The 16,882-nt window shown below is 40.5% G+C and overlaps 1 protein-coding gene across 1 annotated transcript in view; it reads right to left on the bottom strand.

The window, feature by feature from the left end:
- LOC108655239 (uncharacterized) overlaps positions 1-16,882 on the bottom strand; it is a 159,173-nt gene that overhangs the window by 31,179 nt on the left and 111,112 nt on the right. The gene's annotated exons all lie outside the window — the stretch shown is intronic.

Raw genomic sequence — 16,882 nt, 5'->3', positions numbered from 1 at the left:
TGAAGCATGGAGTCTAGGACTCTTCAGCTAGTTGAATCCTTTCAAGCTAACAACAACAACAGCAGGGGCAACGCATGTGCGTACACACACGCAACCCCACCCACGGGCTGCTCACCCGCCGCGAGCAGCGTAAAATCAACTTAGAGAGGGTGGCAGCGGCTACAGCAGTTGGGGTGGTGCTGCTGGGAGGTGGTGGTGATGGAGGTGGAGGTGGTTGGCATTGGGCGTCGGTGGTTGCTAAATGCAATTTATCATAAAAGGCAGAGATAGAAGCTTGAAATTGAAGCGCGAAGCGAGTCAAAGTTCGCTATAAGCCCACACACACAGCAGGGTAAACATGCTACACACATACAGACACTCACACACACACACACACACCCACCCACCCACAAGAACACACTCAACAGTACACACAGAGCTCATCTAATAAGACGCATTTAGCGTCTGCAGAACGGAGCAGAGGGCCAGCGTCTAAGCAAATAGGAAGAAGTTATGGAGCTGTAATAAATTGGATTAGTTCAAGTTCGAGACGCCATTTTTCTTGTGTGTGTGTATGCGAGCAGCGTGTGTGCGTTTCATAAAGAAATTTATGCGCACATAAAAAAAATATGAAAACAGTTGAAGGCAAAACCCACTAAATATATTCGTTTCGACTGACACAGGCAGCGCTTCATTTGGAGGAGATTACCAGAAGGACGAGGAGAGGAGGCGACATACTCTCCCTGAGAGCCCCACTTCTGGTGAAGTAGCACAGGGAAGCGTGCATCTCCAGTTGGCTACCTGTGCTGCTCTACGTGCCAAATCAAAATCTGCTCTTCATTTGATTTCAATTGTAAATTTCCAACTTGGCAGCCTGCCACTCGCATTTGCATATGAAAGCGTTTCATTTTTTGTGGCCTGCGTAATATTTGCCACCTTTTGGCTTTGTTGCCTAAATGATTTCCCATTTATTCGATTTTCAGTTGCCTGTCATGTGAAGTGTGCAGCATCCTTTCCTTCTTGCCCCAGCAACATCAATTGGTTTCATATATGCAAATTTTCCTTTTTTATTTTCCGCTACCCTCTCCCTCTGCTTAGTTTTTATGTTGCATTTCGTGAACGCAGCTGCCTCAGATTTTGTTTATTATCGGGATGCTGCGAATGCTCTGCACATGGCAAATGAAATTGTGGAATTGTTATGGACTTATATGTGGAGGAAATGCTCGTTCATACAAGCAAATAGCTCTCTGTTTAAACATATAGCATATTGTGTTTTCTTTCAAAACTGAATTCCAGATTCAGATTTCTATGAAACATTTCACTTGATAGTTGCTGTCCATTCCATAGTAATGTTTTATTATTATACACTAAAAATGTATTTATCTTATTATTTATATAAATAGTAAAAAAAGAATATTAATAAATTTATTGAATTAGTAAACTAATTTTTAGTAATTCGATACATGCATATTTTAATGTTTTATTTATTTAATTGATTTCAATTAAAATAAATATATTTTTAAATATAAAATATACATAACTGGTTTCTCTTAAGGTTTATTTGAAATTGCAATATTTTAGAAAGTCTTTCATGTTTCGTATATATCATATATCATATATATTGGGATATATTGAACAAACGTTCTAAGAATACAAGTTATATATATACATATATATTTTTTGGGTTATCTAAAGCTTAAAGAAACATTTAATCATATGACGTATGTTATAGAAAAATATATATGGTCTTGAATAATTTGAATATGTCATCTTTGAAAATTGATTTTTTTTTTTTTTTTTTTAATTTTATACAGTAATAAATATACAATACCTTTGATATATTTTAATTCAATAATAGAGAATATTACATATTGGTTAATTTTGGCATCAAAATGAATACCATATCGATATACCAATCTACTACAGATTTGTACTATAGTAATACTTTCTATATAGCTTATATTCCCATATTAAATCAAATGTTTTTATTGCAAAATATTGCTAATTTTTTCAATATATTCACGAAGAATTGTGACTATCTTCAAACATAATTTGTGTATCTATATTCATTCACATTTTGCAGATGTATTTGAAAACTTTCGCTTTAATTAGAATTCATTGCATAGAAATATTTAATTCATGTAAATGGAGCCCATTCTGCGCAATAGGCAAAGCTCCCTGGTGACAATTTCCGACACTTGGTCATGCCTCAAGCTCCACTTTTATTACCTCAAAGGCTCCCGCTCCCTGCTGCAGCTTTTGTGCTCCCTGAGGCTGTTAATTTATTTAACTACCGCACGCCTTAACCACGTGTAGCCCATATATCAAAGCTTCGTTTGCCATCAAATGGATTTCATTTTGAAATCCAATAACTGCCTCAAAATGAAAATGAAACATTTTCGCCAGAAGCAGGAGCGACAACTGGGCGCAGGAGGAGGCGAAAATTAGAGACAACCCTTTCGTTGACTCTGCGCTTAGCTGGCGGCGTGTGTATAACACAAAATGAAACAGTTTTTGGGTATATTATGTACTCCATATCTGTATGTGTGTGCTTGCGTGTACATAAGCACAACACGAGCGCACGCTGCGTATTTCGCACTTTACGCAATTTTTCCCCGCCAAGCGCGAAAAAGGGTTGAAAAGTGCCTATGGCCCAAAGTACACCCCAACCCACACACACAGAGACACACACATACACAGGCATTCAGCGAGATAGCGTGGCGTTGCCAGACTGTTGTCGATTGTGCTTTGGTTCACATCGTCAGCCTAAGCTGCCGCAGCCTCCAGCGCGGCGAACCCTTTGCCTGCCTGCTGCTTGGAGCACAGTCAACCGCCTTGGCGGCCATCATTATTTTTGCTTTTCAGCTGTTGTACAGTTATTTTGGCTACCCAACAGCCAACAGGCAACCATCTTACCCGCCCGGCGTATTCAGCCGCCGAGTTTTCTTTGACGTTCTGGTGATTTTCTTAAAAATATTTTGGTAGTAAACTTTTTAGATTTAAGCCCTTCGCCCATTGAGAGCCTTCTGCGGTTTGAGCTGCTTTTGCGGCACTGGCCACACCGCTGCCGACCCCTGCTGCTGCAGTGCGGCGTTTTTAATCTCATTTTATGAAATGAAAATTTTTCAATTTTTCGACAAGAGATAAACTTTTTCTACTTGAATGCGTAATTACTCGCCACGAATGAAATACTGCGAATTTTCGCTGCTTTTTCGGTTGACTTTCGGTGGGGCAACCGTCGCGTGCGACGTCAGCGTCGCTGCTGCGGCTTGGCCACTTTAACCGTTAACTTTGATTTTCAAGATGGCGTCGCTGGCGCATAACTGTTATTAGGATTATGAAAATTATTAAAATGTACTGGAATAAAAGCGGACTTATGATGTGGTTTACTTGTCTATGACTAAGCGAAGCACCGAAGCACAGCGGTTGGAGGTTGCCACTGCGGCTAGTGGCCGGGGCGCTCTGCTGCTGCCACTCGGTTAAGTCGCTTTTAAAGCCAACAGAGATTATCAAGATATACGAGAAGAGTTGATAAAGTTTCCTGGCTTAAGTATAGTACCAAACAAACAAGCGAAAGTTATGAACAATTCTAATTGAAGCACATGAATAAATACATCCCAATTGGACTCGACTATCCAGTTGGAATTAGTTAAGGGTCATTATATCCATAACATTCATATTTTATCTTCTGTTGAGACTGTTAAAACCAAACCATTTCACCTTTCATGCGCAAATTTCCTTCAAACGGACATGGAGCCACCCACAATCCGAATATTCTGCCCCAACCGAAGCTGAAACAATTGCACAGGTTCATAAGGATACTTACTTCGTATATACATATAGCACTACACGTAGATAAACAAGTGCCAGAGAGTATAAAAATTGTATGACGTTAAGATAAGTAAAAATTAATGAGGTAGCCAGAGCAAGGTTCAACTGCAAACAGGGTGTCCAGACTGAAAAAAAAAAACAAAATATTTCAAAAAATTATTAGATTTAAAAACTAAAATAGTCATTTATCATAGATTGCTTGCATCAAAAATGTATACAAAACGATGACTCTGCAACCGAACCAACTTAAGCGAATCACCCTGTATTCCAATTAGAAAACAATGGCCGCACATGCAAAAGATATGAAGGAAAAAAACCGAAAAACCAGCGAAAAGTCCTCAACAGGAAGCGCCGAAAAAAAAGAATGTGGAAACAAACGTAAAACGGAAACCCAAAAAAATGTCTGAAGATGTTAAAAAACTTTTGCTTAACTTTGTTTTTGCTTAATGAGCAAATACACACATACACGCACACACAAACGCACACAGGCAGAGGTACTTGGTGAGCGCATTAAAAAATGCGTTAAGGGCGCGTTGCCAAGTACCAAGGCGAACAAATATTAATGTCTGGGCCATATACGCACACATACAAATGTGCATATATGTATGTACAGCTATATTTATGTACACACTGAAATATATACATGCACATATATACATATATATGTATACGTAGTGCGTAGATTGCTTAAGACTGTAAGAGAATTTTGAAGGTTTGGGTGGAATTGACGTTCGAAAATTACACTTGCCGCAGGGGTTGGTGATTTTTTCCGCTTCTTTATATTTTTTTGGGTAAAAAATGCCCAGATATTGTCTGGCTAGTACAAAAAAAAAAAAAAAATGTTAAAAAATTAGAAACGAGCAGATTTGACGCACACGCACATGTCGCCCGCTAGTACCCCGCCCCTTTACCGCCTCCGCCCACTTTTTAAGCCACGCACTGGCATAAATTATTTGGACTCATTTAATGCTTTCGGCTGCTGCCTCAGCCTCTGCTTCGTCATCTCCTTCTCGTTCGCTCTTTACGATTTTCAATTTCTTATACCCTGGAAGCTCCGAGAATATAAGTCTTCTTGAAATATCTGAACAGCAATTATGTATAAATATAATTCAACTGTCTCATAAGTCAAGTCAATCCTGATCTGTCCGCTTATCTGTCTATGCTTCGCAGATCGATAACTTTGATATCGATAACTGGGATGCCGGTTCATCTGTTTGAAAGAGCTGAGCGACTCTAGGTATATTTCAGTCGTGCACTCCCGCCTAAAGGACTCTTACTTCTTGTTTTTCGGATTGCTTTGCCACCCTTCGAGCGAAATTTCATTCTTTTTTTATACTTTTGGGGTATTTTTGTGCATAAAAAGCAACGAAATGTTGTGTTGGTGAAATTAAAATAATGTGTCCCCTGTTGCCTGCCAGCAGACGTGGCCATTCAGTCCGTTTATGTGTATGCGTGCGTGTGTGTGTGTGTGTGTGTGTGTGTGTCCATTAAGCAGTTACAGCTTTTGGCATAGGCTATAATTTAGCCTTGAGCGCAATCAATGTGACCAACTTTGATTGGCTTTCAATGCGTTAATCCTCTTCGGCAGATAACTCCATTAAATCTTCACGCCTCATTCACAATAGACTTCGCTTCCTCAATTGGCAACTGGTTCTTACCCCTCCCGTGCTATTTATCAAACTGACCAACGCTCATTTGATAGGCTAAACAAACAATTATTGCCCTAACGCCAGTGGTCAGGTAAACCCTCGCTCATTATACAATTTTTCAGCTGATAATGCGATTTTTATGGCACCTCCGTCTGACCGTCCGCTTGTCCGCCTTTCCGCCCAAAGTCCAGTTCGCACCCTTGTTTGACCCGAGCAATTGGTCAGTTTTGGTCAACTGGTTTGACCGGCTCGCCCGCTGACTTCTGAAGTGGTTTATTTTGCTTTTTATAGTTTTATTTGATTTGACTTTTCGTTTTGGGCAGTGCATAAATTAGCAATGTTTATCGCTCTGAAGAGGGGAGCGTAGCTGGGCAATTAGAAATGTGAGTAATTGATAGTTTAGGCGTGTTATTTTATGAACTCTGCCTCGTTTGGGCAGTTAAGCTTTGAGTGACGTTTTAATAGGTTATATGACAGATATAGAGCCTGGGAGAATAGGAGAGTGGATTGGTAAAATGCTAACTTGACAGTGTGGTCAGGATTCAAGTCCTATTCTCCCTTAAGAGAAAGTTACCATATTAACTTGAACGGTACATTTCGTTCTATACTGGACATTGACATAGAGATTTGGAGATCAAGGAATTCTTTATCAAACCGATACTAAAATATTGTCTTTCTGATCAAGTTGATGGCTAGGCTCAAAATCAAAGCAGCGATACTTTTCATTCGTAAATCCTTTCATTTTCATCAATCATTTCTCATAGTTGTCTAAGCCAATGTCCTTTTTCTCCCAACAAACTGTCTTATCAGTCTCCCCTATGCATGCAAATGTAACGGAATTTTAGGCAAAATTCCCACACGCACACACACATATGCATATTCTTCAGCTTTGCAGGGCCTTTGCCAATTTGTGCAATTGTGCAACCCCTTTTCGCAGGACAACAACAAGTCATTAATAAAATCCTTATGCATTAACCTAGCGCAATTGCCGGCTCGTTGAGGTCTCATGCAGCTCCCTAAACAAGGGTGCACTTTTCGCATATTCGCAAACATCCTTGACATGAGCAGAAGGACAACAAGGCAGCAGGAGAGAATGCTAGCGAGAGGGAGAAAGTCTGAGATTGGCACAGCAAATGCAACAGATTTCGCATTGTTTGGCATTCAGCTTATTGTGCTGTCCTTATCCCGGGTGTTGCCGATGTCCTGATGTGTGCACACAACGTTTGCAGGACGCATCAGGCGCAACCGCATGCATTCGCATTTAAAGGGATCAAATGGAGTGAATAGCTTGAATGAATGCACATTTCAAATGCAAATTTTTGCGCATTTCGAAGGCTCTTCTATTGCATTTTTATTCTTTGTTGCCAATTTACATGACAATGGGTTACGCAATCTATCGCAAATGATGGGGTGTCGGGGCTTGACGTGGAAAGGTCCCAAATTGAAAATATTTAAGGCAACTTCTTTTTAGTTTACTTTCCTACAATGAAAGTTTCAGTAGTTGAGAGTAAATACATATATATTGAATAATAATAATGCTTAAAAATATCTAATTATCATACTAATCATCATACTGAACTTATTATTAGAATATTGTTTAACAGAGATTGCTTCAAAACGATTTTCAAACTCAAAAGATTGTATATAATAATAAGCAATTCCATTAATTTTTAGTCATATTAAAACACTCTGAGGGCTGGCTATTTTGTAACATTATCCAAGTATTTAGTCATATGACTTATATATTACAGCATTCAGTAGATGGTCTTTCAGTCATATTAAGGCAATCTGAGGGTTGGCTATTTTGAGACATTATAGAAATATTCAGTCATATGAGCTACATATTACAACATTTGTAGGCCAGTTTCCGTTTGACATCAGAAAGTCATTTGGCATATGTATGTAATTATGAGGCGCACGTGAGCAACATTCCAGGCACCTTCTGAACTACACCTGCCATGTCCTGCCGGGACTTCATTAATTTCCAGCTTGCTGCCGCAGCAATGCCTAATTTATGCAAATCAACAAGAAAATGCTTAAGAGCCAAACTACGAATTCGCCTGCTTGGGTAATTAGCTCAGCTCGTAAGCTGCATGTCCTGCAGGGACATGTGGTGAACGCTTTTCGTGAATGACCAGCACTTGGCCCGAGTATTTGCCGTTCCTTTGATTCCATTGTGCAGCGCACTGAAGGGGCGGATAAGGGATCAAGGCTGGCGGTTGGGGGTGCTAGCACATGTAATGCCCAGTCTAATGACCGCTACGCACTTCCGTTTTGGCCTCAAGGACTCTTATGCGTACACATATATACATATATACATTTATATATTACAAGTTCTTGCGACTCTGATAAATATTCAAATTAGGCGCGCGCGCAGAGCGCCAAAAAGTGTGTCGCATATTAAAAAGTCATTTTCCAAGCAAATGATTCAACATTTTCACATTTGCACAGCAGAAGGAGAAAGTGAGAGTGAGTGAGAGTGAGCGAGAGGGAGCGAGCCGTAACACAAAGAGACAGACAGAGGGGGCTACACATGCTGTGTTTGACATGAGCTTGACCGGAAGGGGCATACGTGACGGAAATGCGTGATTTCTGTTATGGACTCCATTATGAGTGACCCCTACATACAATTTTATATAAAGTAATATGAAATATATTCACATATACTTTCATACATACGCCATATAGCTATACGTACAGCTTTATTTCGTTATAGTACTGCAAGCTTGAATAATCGTTTGGGGCTGCGCGTAATTATTATTAATAGAATGCGAATTTAATTATTACCATTTTGCTAGCTCATTAACAAAAAGAATTTTTATTAACTAATGAAAAAGAAAGGGAACTGAAGCTTTGCTCAACAAATTGTGTGTAATAAATTCTAGTAGAAAACTATTTATATTTTAACAAGCGCTTGTAAATTTAGAAAGTTAGTTTAGTAGCTACCATTATAGAGTCTCAACAGCATTTCTAAGATTTAATAATAAAATAATTGGATGTTACCTTTTATAATTGCTTATAATTCATACTATTTCATTTCAGAAGAAAAATAATCATTGATTATGGATTGATTTTCTGTTCTACTCGTTACTGACAAATAATTTAGTTTCTATGTCCAGTTTTTTGTCGATATTTATCTAAATATCTAACATTTTCTTCATAAAACATTTTGTAAAGTAAAGTTTGTAAAAAATCCTTCATAATCTCAACATTACTGAATTCGTTCTAGAAGTTAATTTTATTTACATTTGCCTAAATAGTATTTCTTCTTTATTTTGTCTTTTGCATATGCTTAAAGTTTCTGCTTTATTTTGCTGGCGTTTGCTTTGGTTTTAACTGCAGAATGCGATGAATATTAATGATTTTTTTAGCATTACGAAAATCTTGTAAAAGCCGCTTTTTTGCTTCAGCTCTTACTGCTCTTTGCTGTTTGCTTTGCCGTTTGTTTCATTCCAAATTCTTACTCTCTCTATTTCTGTTTTTTCTCTATCCCTCTTGCTCTGCTTTTCCTCTTTTTTCCTTGCTAAACGTCAACTAGAAAATCCTTGAATATCATAAATATTCCCAACACAGCCAAGCGCTGTCTTCCATTTGCGGCATTTGATGTTTTGATGTGGCTGAAAGCCGGGAGTCGTACGAGAAGGGAGTAGGAAGAGGAAGAGGAGGAGGAGGAGGTAGGAGGGGCGAGCAGCTTAAGGAGTTGCGTTGAGCCCTGCCCACAGGACACAGTTGCCGCTGCCAAAGCTCTTTACCCTGTCCACGCATTACCCCGCGCTGTAAATTTTAATGATTTTTGTGTAGTTGTTGTCTTCGTGCACACACGCCATGTCCCGGCAGCTTCTTCAGCTGCTGCTATCGCCGCTGCTGTTGTTATTTGTTGTCGTTGCGCTGCGCTCTGCTGCTTTTTTATTGGATTTGCCAGTGAAGCGTCAAGCGAGGTGCCAGGACCTCCAACTCCTGCAACGCTCTTTGCGCTCGGCTCAGCTCAGCTCGTCTCTCTCGCGTGGTTGTCGGCCTGGCCTCTGTGTATGTTGGTCTTGTCATCTGGCTAAGCTCTAAAAATTAATGATGCGCAGCCCATTCGAGAGCTGCTCGTCCTGGCCCTGTTATTGGCTATGTATGCAAAAAATATATAAATATATTCACATTCGTTGAACTAAGCCGCGGCCCATTGATGAAAATTAATGAGTGTGCGTGTTGTAATCGCTGTATGCAAAATACACACACACACACATATATATATATATATATATATATATATATATATATATATATATATATATGTAGATACGCACACAAATATAAATTTTTTGGGATATTTCATTGTCGATACAGTACTTTTCTTTTTTAAGTTACGAAATATGGTTTGCTCTGACTCGAGCTGCGTCGCACAAACTCCAAAACTAATTTGCATAATTACAGCCCGTAATTTTTTTCCTACAGACGTCTTGTGTGTGTGAGAGGGAGCGTGAGTGTGAGTGTGTGTGTGGCATAAGGGACGCAATGTCCTTTTTGTGTGTACATACGAAATTTTGTGTGTGTCTACTACCCGAGTGTACGCAAACACACACACACACACACATACACACACACAGTCGCAGCCACACGCACTTTTGATTTTTAAATACGAATACGAGAATAGAGCATGTTGAGAGAGTGCGTATTGCTCAATCTCATTTGCATACTCACAATTAACATCCTACAGAAACACACACATACAACCGCATACACAGAAACAATCGCAGCCATTGTTGTTTGGCTGTATAGGAAACTCGAGAGAATTCGAGAGTCCTATTGTTGCACATTGAGAAACGTGTCTTCTTCAATAAAGGAACTAGACAAAGGAACATTTCAAAGGTCGCAGACCAAAAGACATGATGAATAAAGCTATTATAGAGCATACACAAATATAAAGGCTGTCATAATGTGGGTATAGAGATCGAAATTAATAGAGAGGTGCAGAAAATCAGCTGACAGAAAAGAGTTTGATTGGAAGACTAACTTAATCAAATCTAGGGGAGTGCAGGTAGTACATATATTCTATGAATATATTAACTATATTTATATTAAACTAAAAATATAGTTGAAAACTATTTTAATAAATAATAATATTCTAATATAAAATAATTTAAAATAAGAATTGAAATGTAAGAATGTGTATATCTAAATAATTTTCAAATATATAAAATGGGTTTATTTTGTCTTATAAATAATAAAAATATTATTATAGTAGTCTTCAAAATTTAATTTACAATTTTACAATTACAATTTACAATTCAAATCGAATTGAATTTATAAAAATTATTGATTAAAAACAAATTGAAGTTTAATTTTTATTTATTTATTTATAATAATATAATATATATAATATTTACATTTCATATTTCTATACTTGTTACATATACATATATTATAAATTTATATACTTGTTTACCTCTCAGAAATCCGCTATTCTTTCATAATAAGTGTCAAACGGTTCCTAAATTAATTTTGAACACATTTTTTCTACAAATGCTCAGCAAAAATTTCACTTATCAATTATTAACTGGCTGCAAATGCGAGTTTATCATTAATTTGGCCGTCAACTTTTTACGAACTCTTAACTTTGGCTATTTCAGTTGCAACCCCTCAGATTTGAACGTTTTTTTTTTTCTTTTTCCCTCAAACTAATTTCAAGATGTGCCCAGAGAGCTGGTTTTTTTCTTACTCATTACACGGACGAACAAAGTTCGACGCCAGACTTTGGGATATTTTTTCTTCGAGCTGAGAGTTCATTCCACTCATTAGCATGTACCTCTCGGAGAGTTTGGATTTTCTTGCTGTTTCTCGTCTTTTGCTGCGTTTTCTTTAACTTTATTGATTTTCCTTCGCCGACTTCATGCTAGCTTCACCTCTGGCTAATGAGCTGCACACTCGAGTCTCTCCGCAGTGGTTCTGCTTTTGTTTGACCAGCGGGCACATAGCCTCGCAGAGTCGCTCTGCTCTGCTGACTGGCTGCTCTGATTATAATCAGCATAATGTGTACTCTCTTACACTTGAATAGTTCACGCCACGGATCAGTGGAGCCACGACACTCCGTGTCGGGAGCTATGGTTGCTGTTTGGCGGGCACATCAGGTGAATGCGTAAATGCTCTGGCTGAAACTCTCTTTCTTATAGGCTCTAATACCCATAATCAGGTTAACGTTAACGTTTAGTTTTACCCACTGATTTGCTGTGGCCTTTCTGGCTGGCTCCATGGCTGCCTGCCTGCCGCCTGCCTGCCGTGGATGGGCTCAATGAATGTGTGAACATTGATGCTTCCTAGTTTTCTTGGCCAGATTTTCAATTTTGGCCTTCGGGCGCTGCTAGTGGAACAGATTTTAATCAAAAGCTTAGCTGTTGCTGCGTTGGCCCGAATCGAAAGACCTTTCTCCCGCACGTTAGCTTTTTATATAATTATGATATTTGATTTAATGACGACTTGCTTCCGAAACAATCCAATCAAAAAATTTGATTGAAGTGGGCGGTGGAGCCCGTTGCAGCGCAGCCGTGGCGGGCGTGAAGCAATCCCAAGGGTCAGGCCACTCGAGCACTTGTTAATGATGGCAGCTCTTCTAGGCATCGGCTCGCTTCGCAGTGCGATCCCAACTATTTCAGCTGAGTTACTGTAATGGGCGACTAGTGCAATTTCGCACTGAATTTATAACCCCACATGCTGCTCACATTCGGGCCACGATATTAAATTCTTAATTTGCAATCATTAGCAAGCCGTGAGGCAGCTTTGCTGCAGTGTTGCACGATGGCACTGCAGCGAGGCGGCAAATTTAATACCCATATATCGTACACACGGTTCGATGCGAGGCTCTGCTTTTGATTCTTTTAAATTGAAAATAATAATTTTGCGCACTCAATTTTCAGCGATTTGTCAAAACATTGTTTATTGTCCGACGCCAGAGCCAGGCAGTCGCCAACTCCAACTCCCAGCTCGAAGCACCAGCTCTGGCTCCAGCTTCAGCTCCATCTTCGGCTCATCTGCGTCCATTCAGCGCGGCGGCGCACTTTAAGTTAATTGAAATATTTCAACGATTTTCGCCCCTACCGATTGGCTGCGTCTGCCTGCGGTTTCTACCTGCCCGTCTGCCGGTTACCTGGCGACTCTGCAGCCGCGGCTTGGATCAAAGGCGATTTCATTTCCATTCGTACTCTTTGCATATATTCACTCGGCTCGGGCCGCCTTTAGCAGCAGCCTTTTTAATAGAATTCAATGCTCATTTCTATCGCATGCGATTTATTTGCTACGTATTTGAGTTCACGATCATCATTCGGATCGCCGTCTCCCCGTTTCGCCCAGGGTTCGAGTTCAATATTGATTTTTATTGCCATTTGACCGCTAGGCGCCATATTGCCTTTCGATTGAGTGATTAGGGGGCTTCGTCCTCAGATGATTCCGCAAACGTTGCGATTATTGATATGGGAAAACGTTTAGCTAAAGAGCTCCACTGGGAAAAGCAGACAGCAATTTGTTTTAGTAAATTACAGCACTTCGTGAAGTAAGCTGGAAATGGCCCAAACAGCCATGAGTTCCTTGGTCGGGAGCAGTCTAGCTGCTCTTTCTATAAACATGTCCAAACTGAATCGGTTAACTACAATTTTTACTTCACTTGTTAATGTAGTCTATTAGAATTATTAACTGTATTGCCAGTTTTTGTTGGGTAATAAACCAAATTTAATATATCAATACGTTCCATCTCTATCACAACTGAACCGATTATGACAAGTCGCGTCATTCAATTCACGATTAATCCGCACAACTGACGCTTAAATTATTATTTTGATTAAAAATATATAATCTTTTGGGCTGAGAAGGGGTTCGGTCTCCATTCATGTCTGAATCGCGTCATGTCTCTCTGCAAAAATGATTAACTGCTTCTTTTTCTTTTTTATTTGAATAAATTCTCGCAAATGTGCTTCCACTTGGCCGATGGGCCTGCTGAGCACTTTTCTGTGTAATCCTGTGAGCTTTGTTGGCTTCTGCAACAAATTTTGCTTGTTTTGTTTCTGACAACTCCGTTCAGCCTCAGTCGGCGCCAACTGTCGCACAGTGGGCGAAAAATATCAATCTCTCTCTCTCTCTCACTCTCTCACACTTTCCGGGTATAACTTCAGTGTATGACTGTCAGATGTGTTTGGCGTCCGGCTCGAAAGTTTATACAATGTGACGGCCAAGATGAAGGCGAACGCCCCCAGAGAAGCAAACCAAAAAAGGAAAAAAACAGGAAAAAATTTTTCGAGCGCGTAAATCTTTTGCATAATTCAGTGCCTGCTGCTGCCGCCTGGCCGACTGCCTGGCTGCCCTTCTTCTGGCCGTTCACAGTGCACGCTTTAAGGCGGTTTCAAGTGCCGCACTTACGTAGGAAGTGCCTCGCCTCCTCTCCCCCTCCTCCCCCTCTTAACATCCAGCAGCTTCTTGTCACACCAATAGCCTGTCCAAAGCATCCACGTGCCCAGCCCAGCTCGGGGTCCATTCAGTCCTACAAGTTTGGCCCCCTGTCTGGCAGCCCCTGCCACAGAGTCAACGTGGGGTTTCATGCAAATCCTGTGCTGTCCTTCATTGGCACCCACCCTTGTCCCGGTCGCTCGTCTCATCCTGGTCGCGTGCGTTTTATAGTTAAACATGCCACCCATTTAATAATCATCCCTCCACGCACTGGCCCCGTCCCACCCCCCTCCAGGCTCATGTAAATGATTTTTTTCTTCGCCGGCTTCTTCTTCCACCTTTTGCCTAGCTACTTTCTCAGCTTCCGCTGGAACATATCCGGTACGTTTCTTATCCATTGTTGTTGTGTGCGTGTGCAGACTGTTGTTTAGACTCTCTGGTCTCTACCCTGATCCTGCCTGGTCTCTCGGGGCGTCATTTGTATTAACGAAGGTGAAGGATTTTTCAATTCTCTTATTTACCTCAACCTCCAGCTGGGGTAATATAAACATGTACATTTTTGACTGCTTTACTATCTGCTCGTACCACTGTGCCTACTGGCTATTCATCTTCATCCACGCACTTTTCTTTCCATTTACAGACTCGCCTAATGTTAATTTTTTATTGCGTGTAAATATTGCAAAGAGAAAGACAGCTGAGTTTATGTGTTCTCTATGGGGTTTTTAGGGGGAGCAATGTTTTTCCACTGGTCCGGCTAGAGAGTACTATTTGGTTGTCTTTTATGCTACTAGAGAAAAGAAAATATTTATGTTTCGTGTTATTTTTTTAGTGAACGGAATGAAAATAATTTTATTTTTCCATTTAAGAATGCTCTAAGATCCACGAAATATCATTAAATAAATCCATGTTTGCGGTAAAGCATTTTTACCAAATTTTAATATATTTGTAAATAATTAATCCCCTGTATTAATTACATAATTTTAAAAAATCAGAAATCAAAGTTCCACTCCAATGGCAACATCTATGTATATACTTCATATTATTATTTCGATTTAACCGTCAGCAATAGATCACATGGCACTTATCAATGCATCTCAAGAGCAATTTAACGAATTTGCCAAAACACTTACAAGGAAAATAGGGAAATAGATACCGAAAAAGTGGGGGAAGAGTAGACAATGGACAAACATGGTCATAACTACGCAGCGATGCAGCTATGAGCAACCAAAAGGCTGTAATTTAAGCCAAGTACCAAGTAATTTCATATCCACATCCACATTCAGAGCTGCTCAAGTGCAGACGCTGCGCGTGCGCAGTTGCCGTTCGCTGCGATTGTATCGAAGTGCGGGAATCGATGCCTGGCACGAAATGAGACTCGGCTAGGCTTAAATATAATATTTGTATGCGTTGCGAAAAGCTAGAGAAGCAGAGAGAGGAAGGAAGATAGGGAGGCAGGGATAGGAACAGCCGGTACATATCGTTGGCAGCAGTTGCGGAAAGGCTTGTTAGACGGGTCCATACGTTCCGAGCTCTTGTCTGTGCTAAACAGGCATTGAGTTGTGAATAAGTGCTTCGCCCCCGTCCGCCGTCCCACCCCTCTCGCCATCTACACTGTGTGAGGGGGCGCCGGAGGTCATTTGGCTTCTTAAATGCAATTGAACGGTGTTCGTGCGGCATTTTCGGGCAACACTTTGCAAGTGATTTCTGTGCACAGCCACTCTCGGTTAGCTATGCTTCCTGAATATGTTGACTGAGCCGAGTAGGGTTGCCAGGCTAATTGAAGAAATATCTATTTGAGAGATATTAAAATAAAAACTCTCTAGTTGGGACATAGTATGATGTATACAAGATAAAAATGATTTAATTAAGCAATCGGAAGAATTCTTCCTACATTAATTCAAAATTTTCCTGAATCCAACTTCATATCTTTACCTACTAAAATGATATAAACGTATTTCTTAACAGTATTCCGTTTCAACTTATAAAAATAATATTTCTCCCTTATGATTTGAACTCTAACCCCCCTCACACGATACATCTGATTTAAATATCACATTTCTTAATGCATCTGGCAGCCCTGTCGTACCTTAGTCACATTCCTTTCGAATCTATTTAGCCTTTTAGCTTCTCTGACAACACTTTTAGCCATTTCCCTATGGCATTGCTTCTGTTCAGACCTATTTCCTCAAACTATTAACATGCTTCAATTGGTCTGGCAACTCTTTTGGCAATCAATCACCTCGCTTAATTACATATGTCTTTGCCATCTATTTTCTAGCTTCCATCCAAATTCAACTGGCCTACGTTCAATAATTCTCATATTTGGGCACCTTGGCAACCCTTTTGCTCGAACACTGCCCACTTCAAGATTGATAATAAGACAGTGCCGCAAAGAATTCTCAACAAATATCCACTAAATGGCTGCGCAGATGATCGCCCAAAGCTCAGGCGCTGTCAATTTCATTGTTTTCCGGTGTCTAAATTGTAATACCTGACTACTCTACACCCCGCCTCTCCCCGCTTTGAGTGGCTTTTGGCTTTCACTTTGGCTGTGCGAGAAGCTCATACGATTGCTAAGCTGGGATTTGTTTGAATTTGGTTCGAGCTCGAGCTGAGATTCTGGTTCTGGCTCTGTGCGTTCGCTTTTCGTTTGCGATTTGTTGGCGATTTGACGGCGAATTCGTTACACCCACAATTGTTGTGGCAGTCACCTCTTGGTTTGCTGGTTTGCCACTTGCGGCACTTTTGCACTTGAAATGCGATCGCCATGGATTGGGCGCAGGCCAACCGAGGAGTCTCTCTCTCCCTCCGGCTGCCTGCGCCGTGTCTGCCAAATGATTTATTTGAGCACGCGCGTTCGCCAGCTCCCCAAAAGAGGAGGCCACACTCCAGAGCTGGCAACTAGCAACTGGCAACTGGCACCTGGGAGCTGGAGCCTGGAAGCTGTGACTGTGAATGCTGCTGCTGCTGCTGCTGCTGCTGCTGCTGCTGCTGTTGCTGTTAGT

Source organism: Drosophila navojoa, chromosome 5, assembly GCF_054131105.1.
Source record: "Drosophila navojoa isolate 15081-1374.11 chromosome 5, UAZ_NAV_1.0, whole genome shotgun sequence".
NCBI classification, from domain to species: Eukaryota; Metazoa; Arthropoda; class Insecta; order Diptera; family Drosophilidae; genus Drosophila; species Drosophila navojoa.
This window is presented reverse-complemented; position numbering and strand designations above follow the sequence as displayed.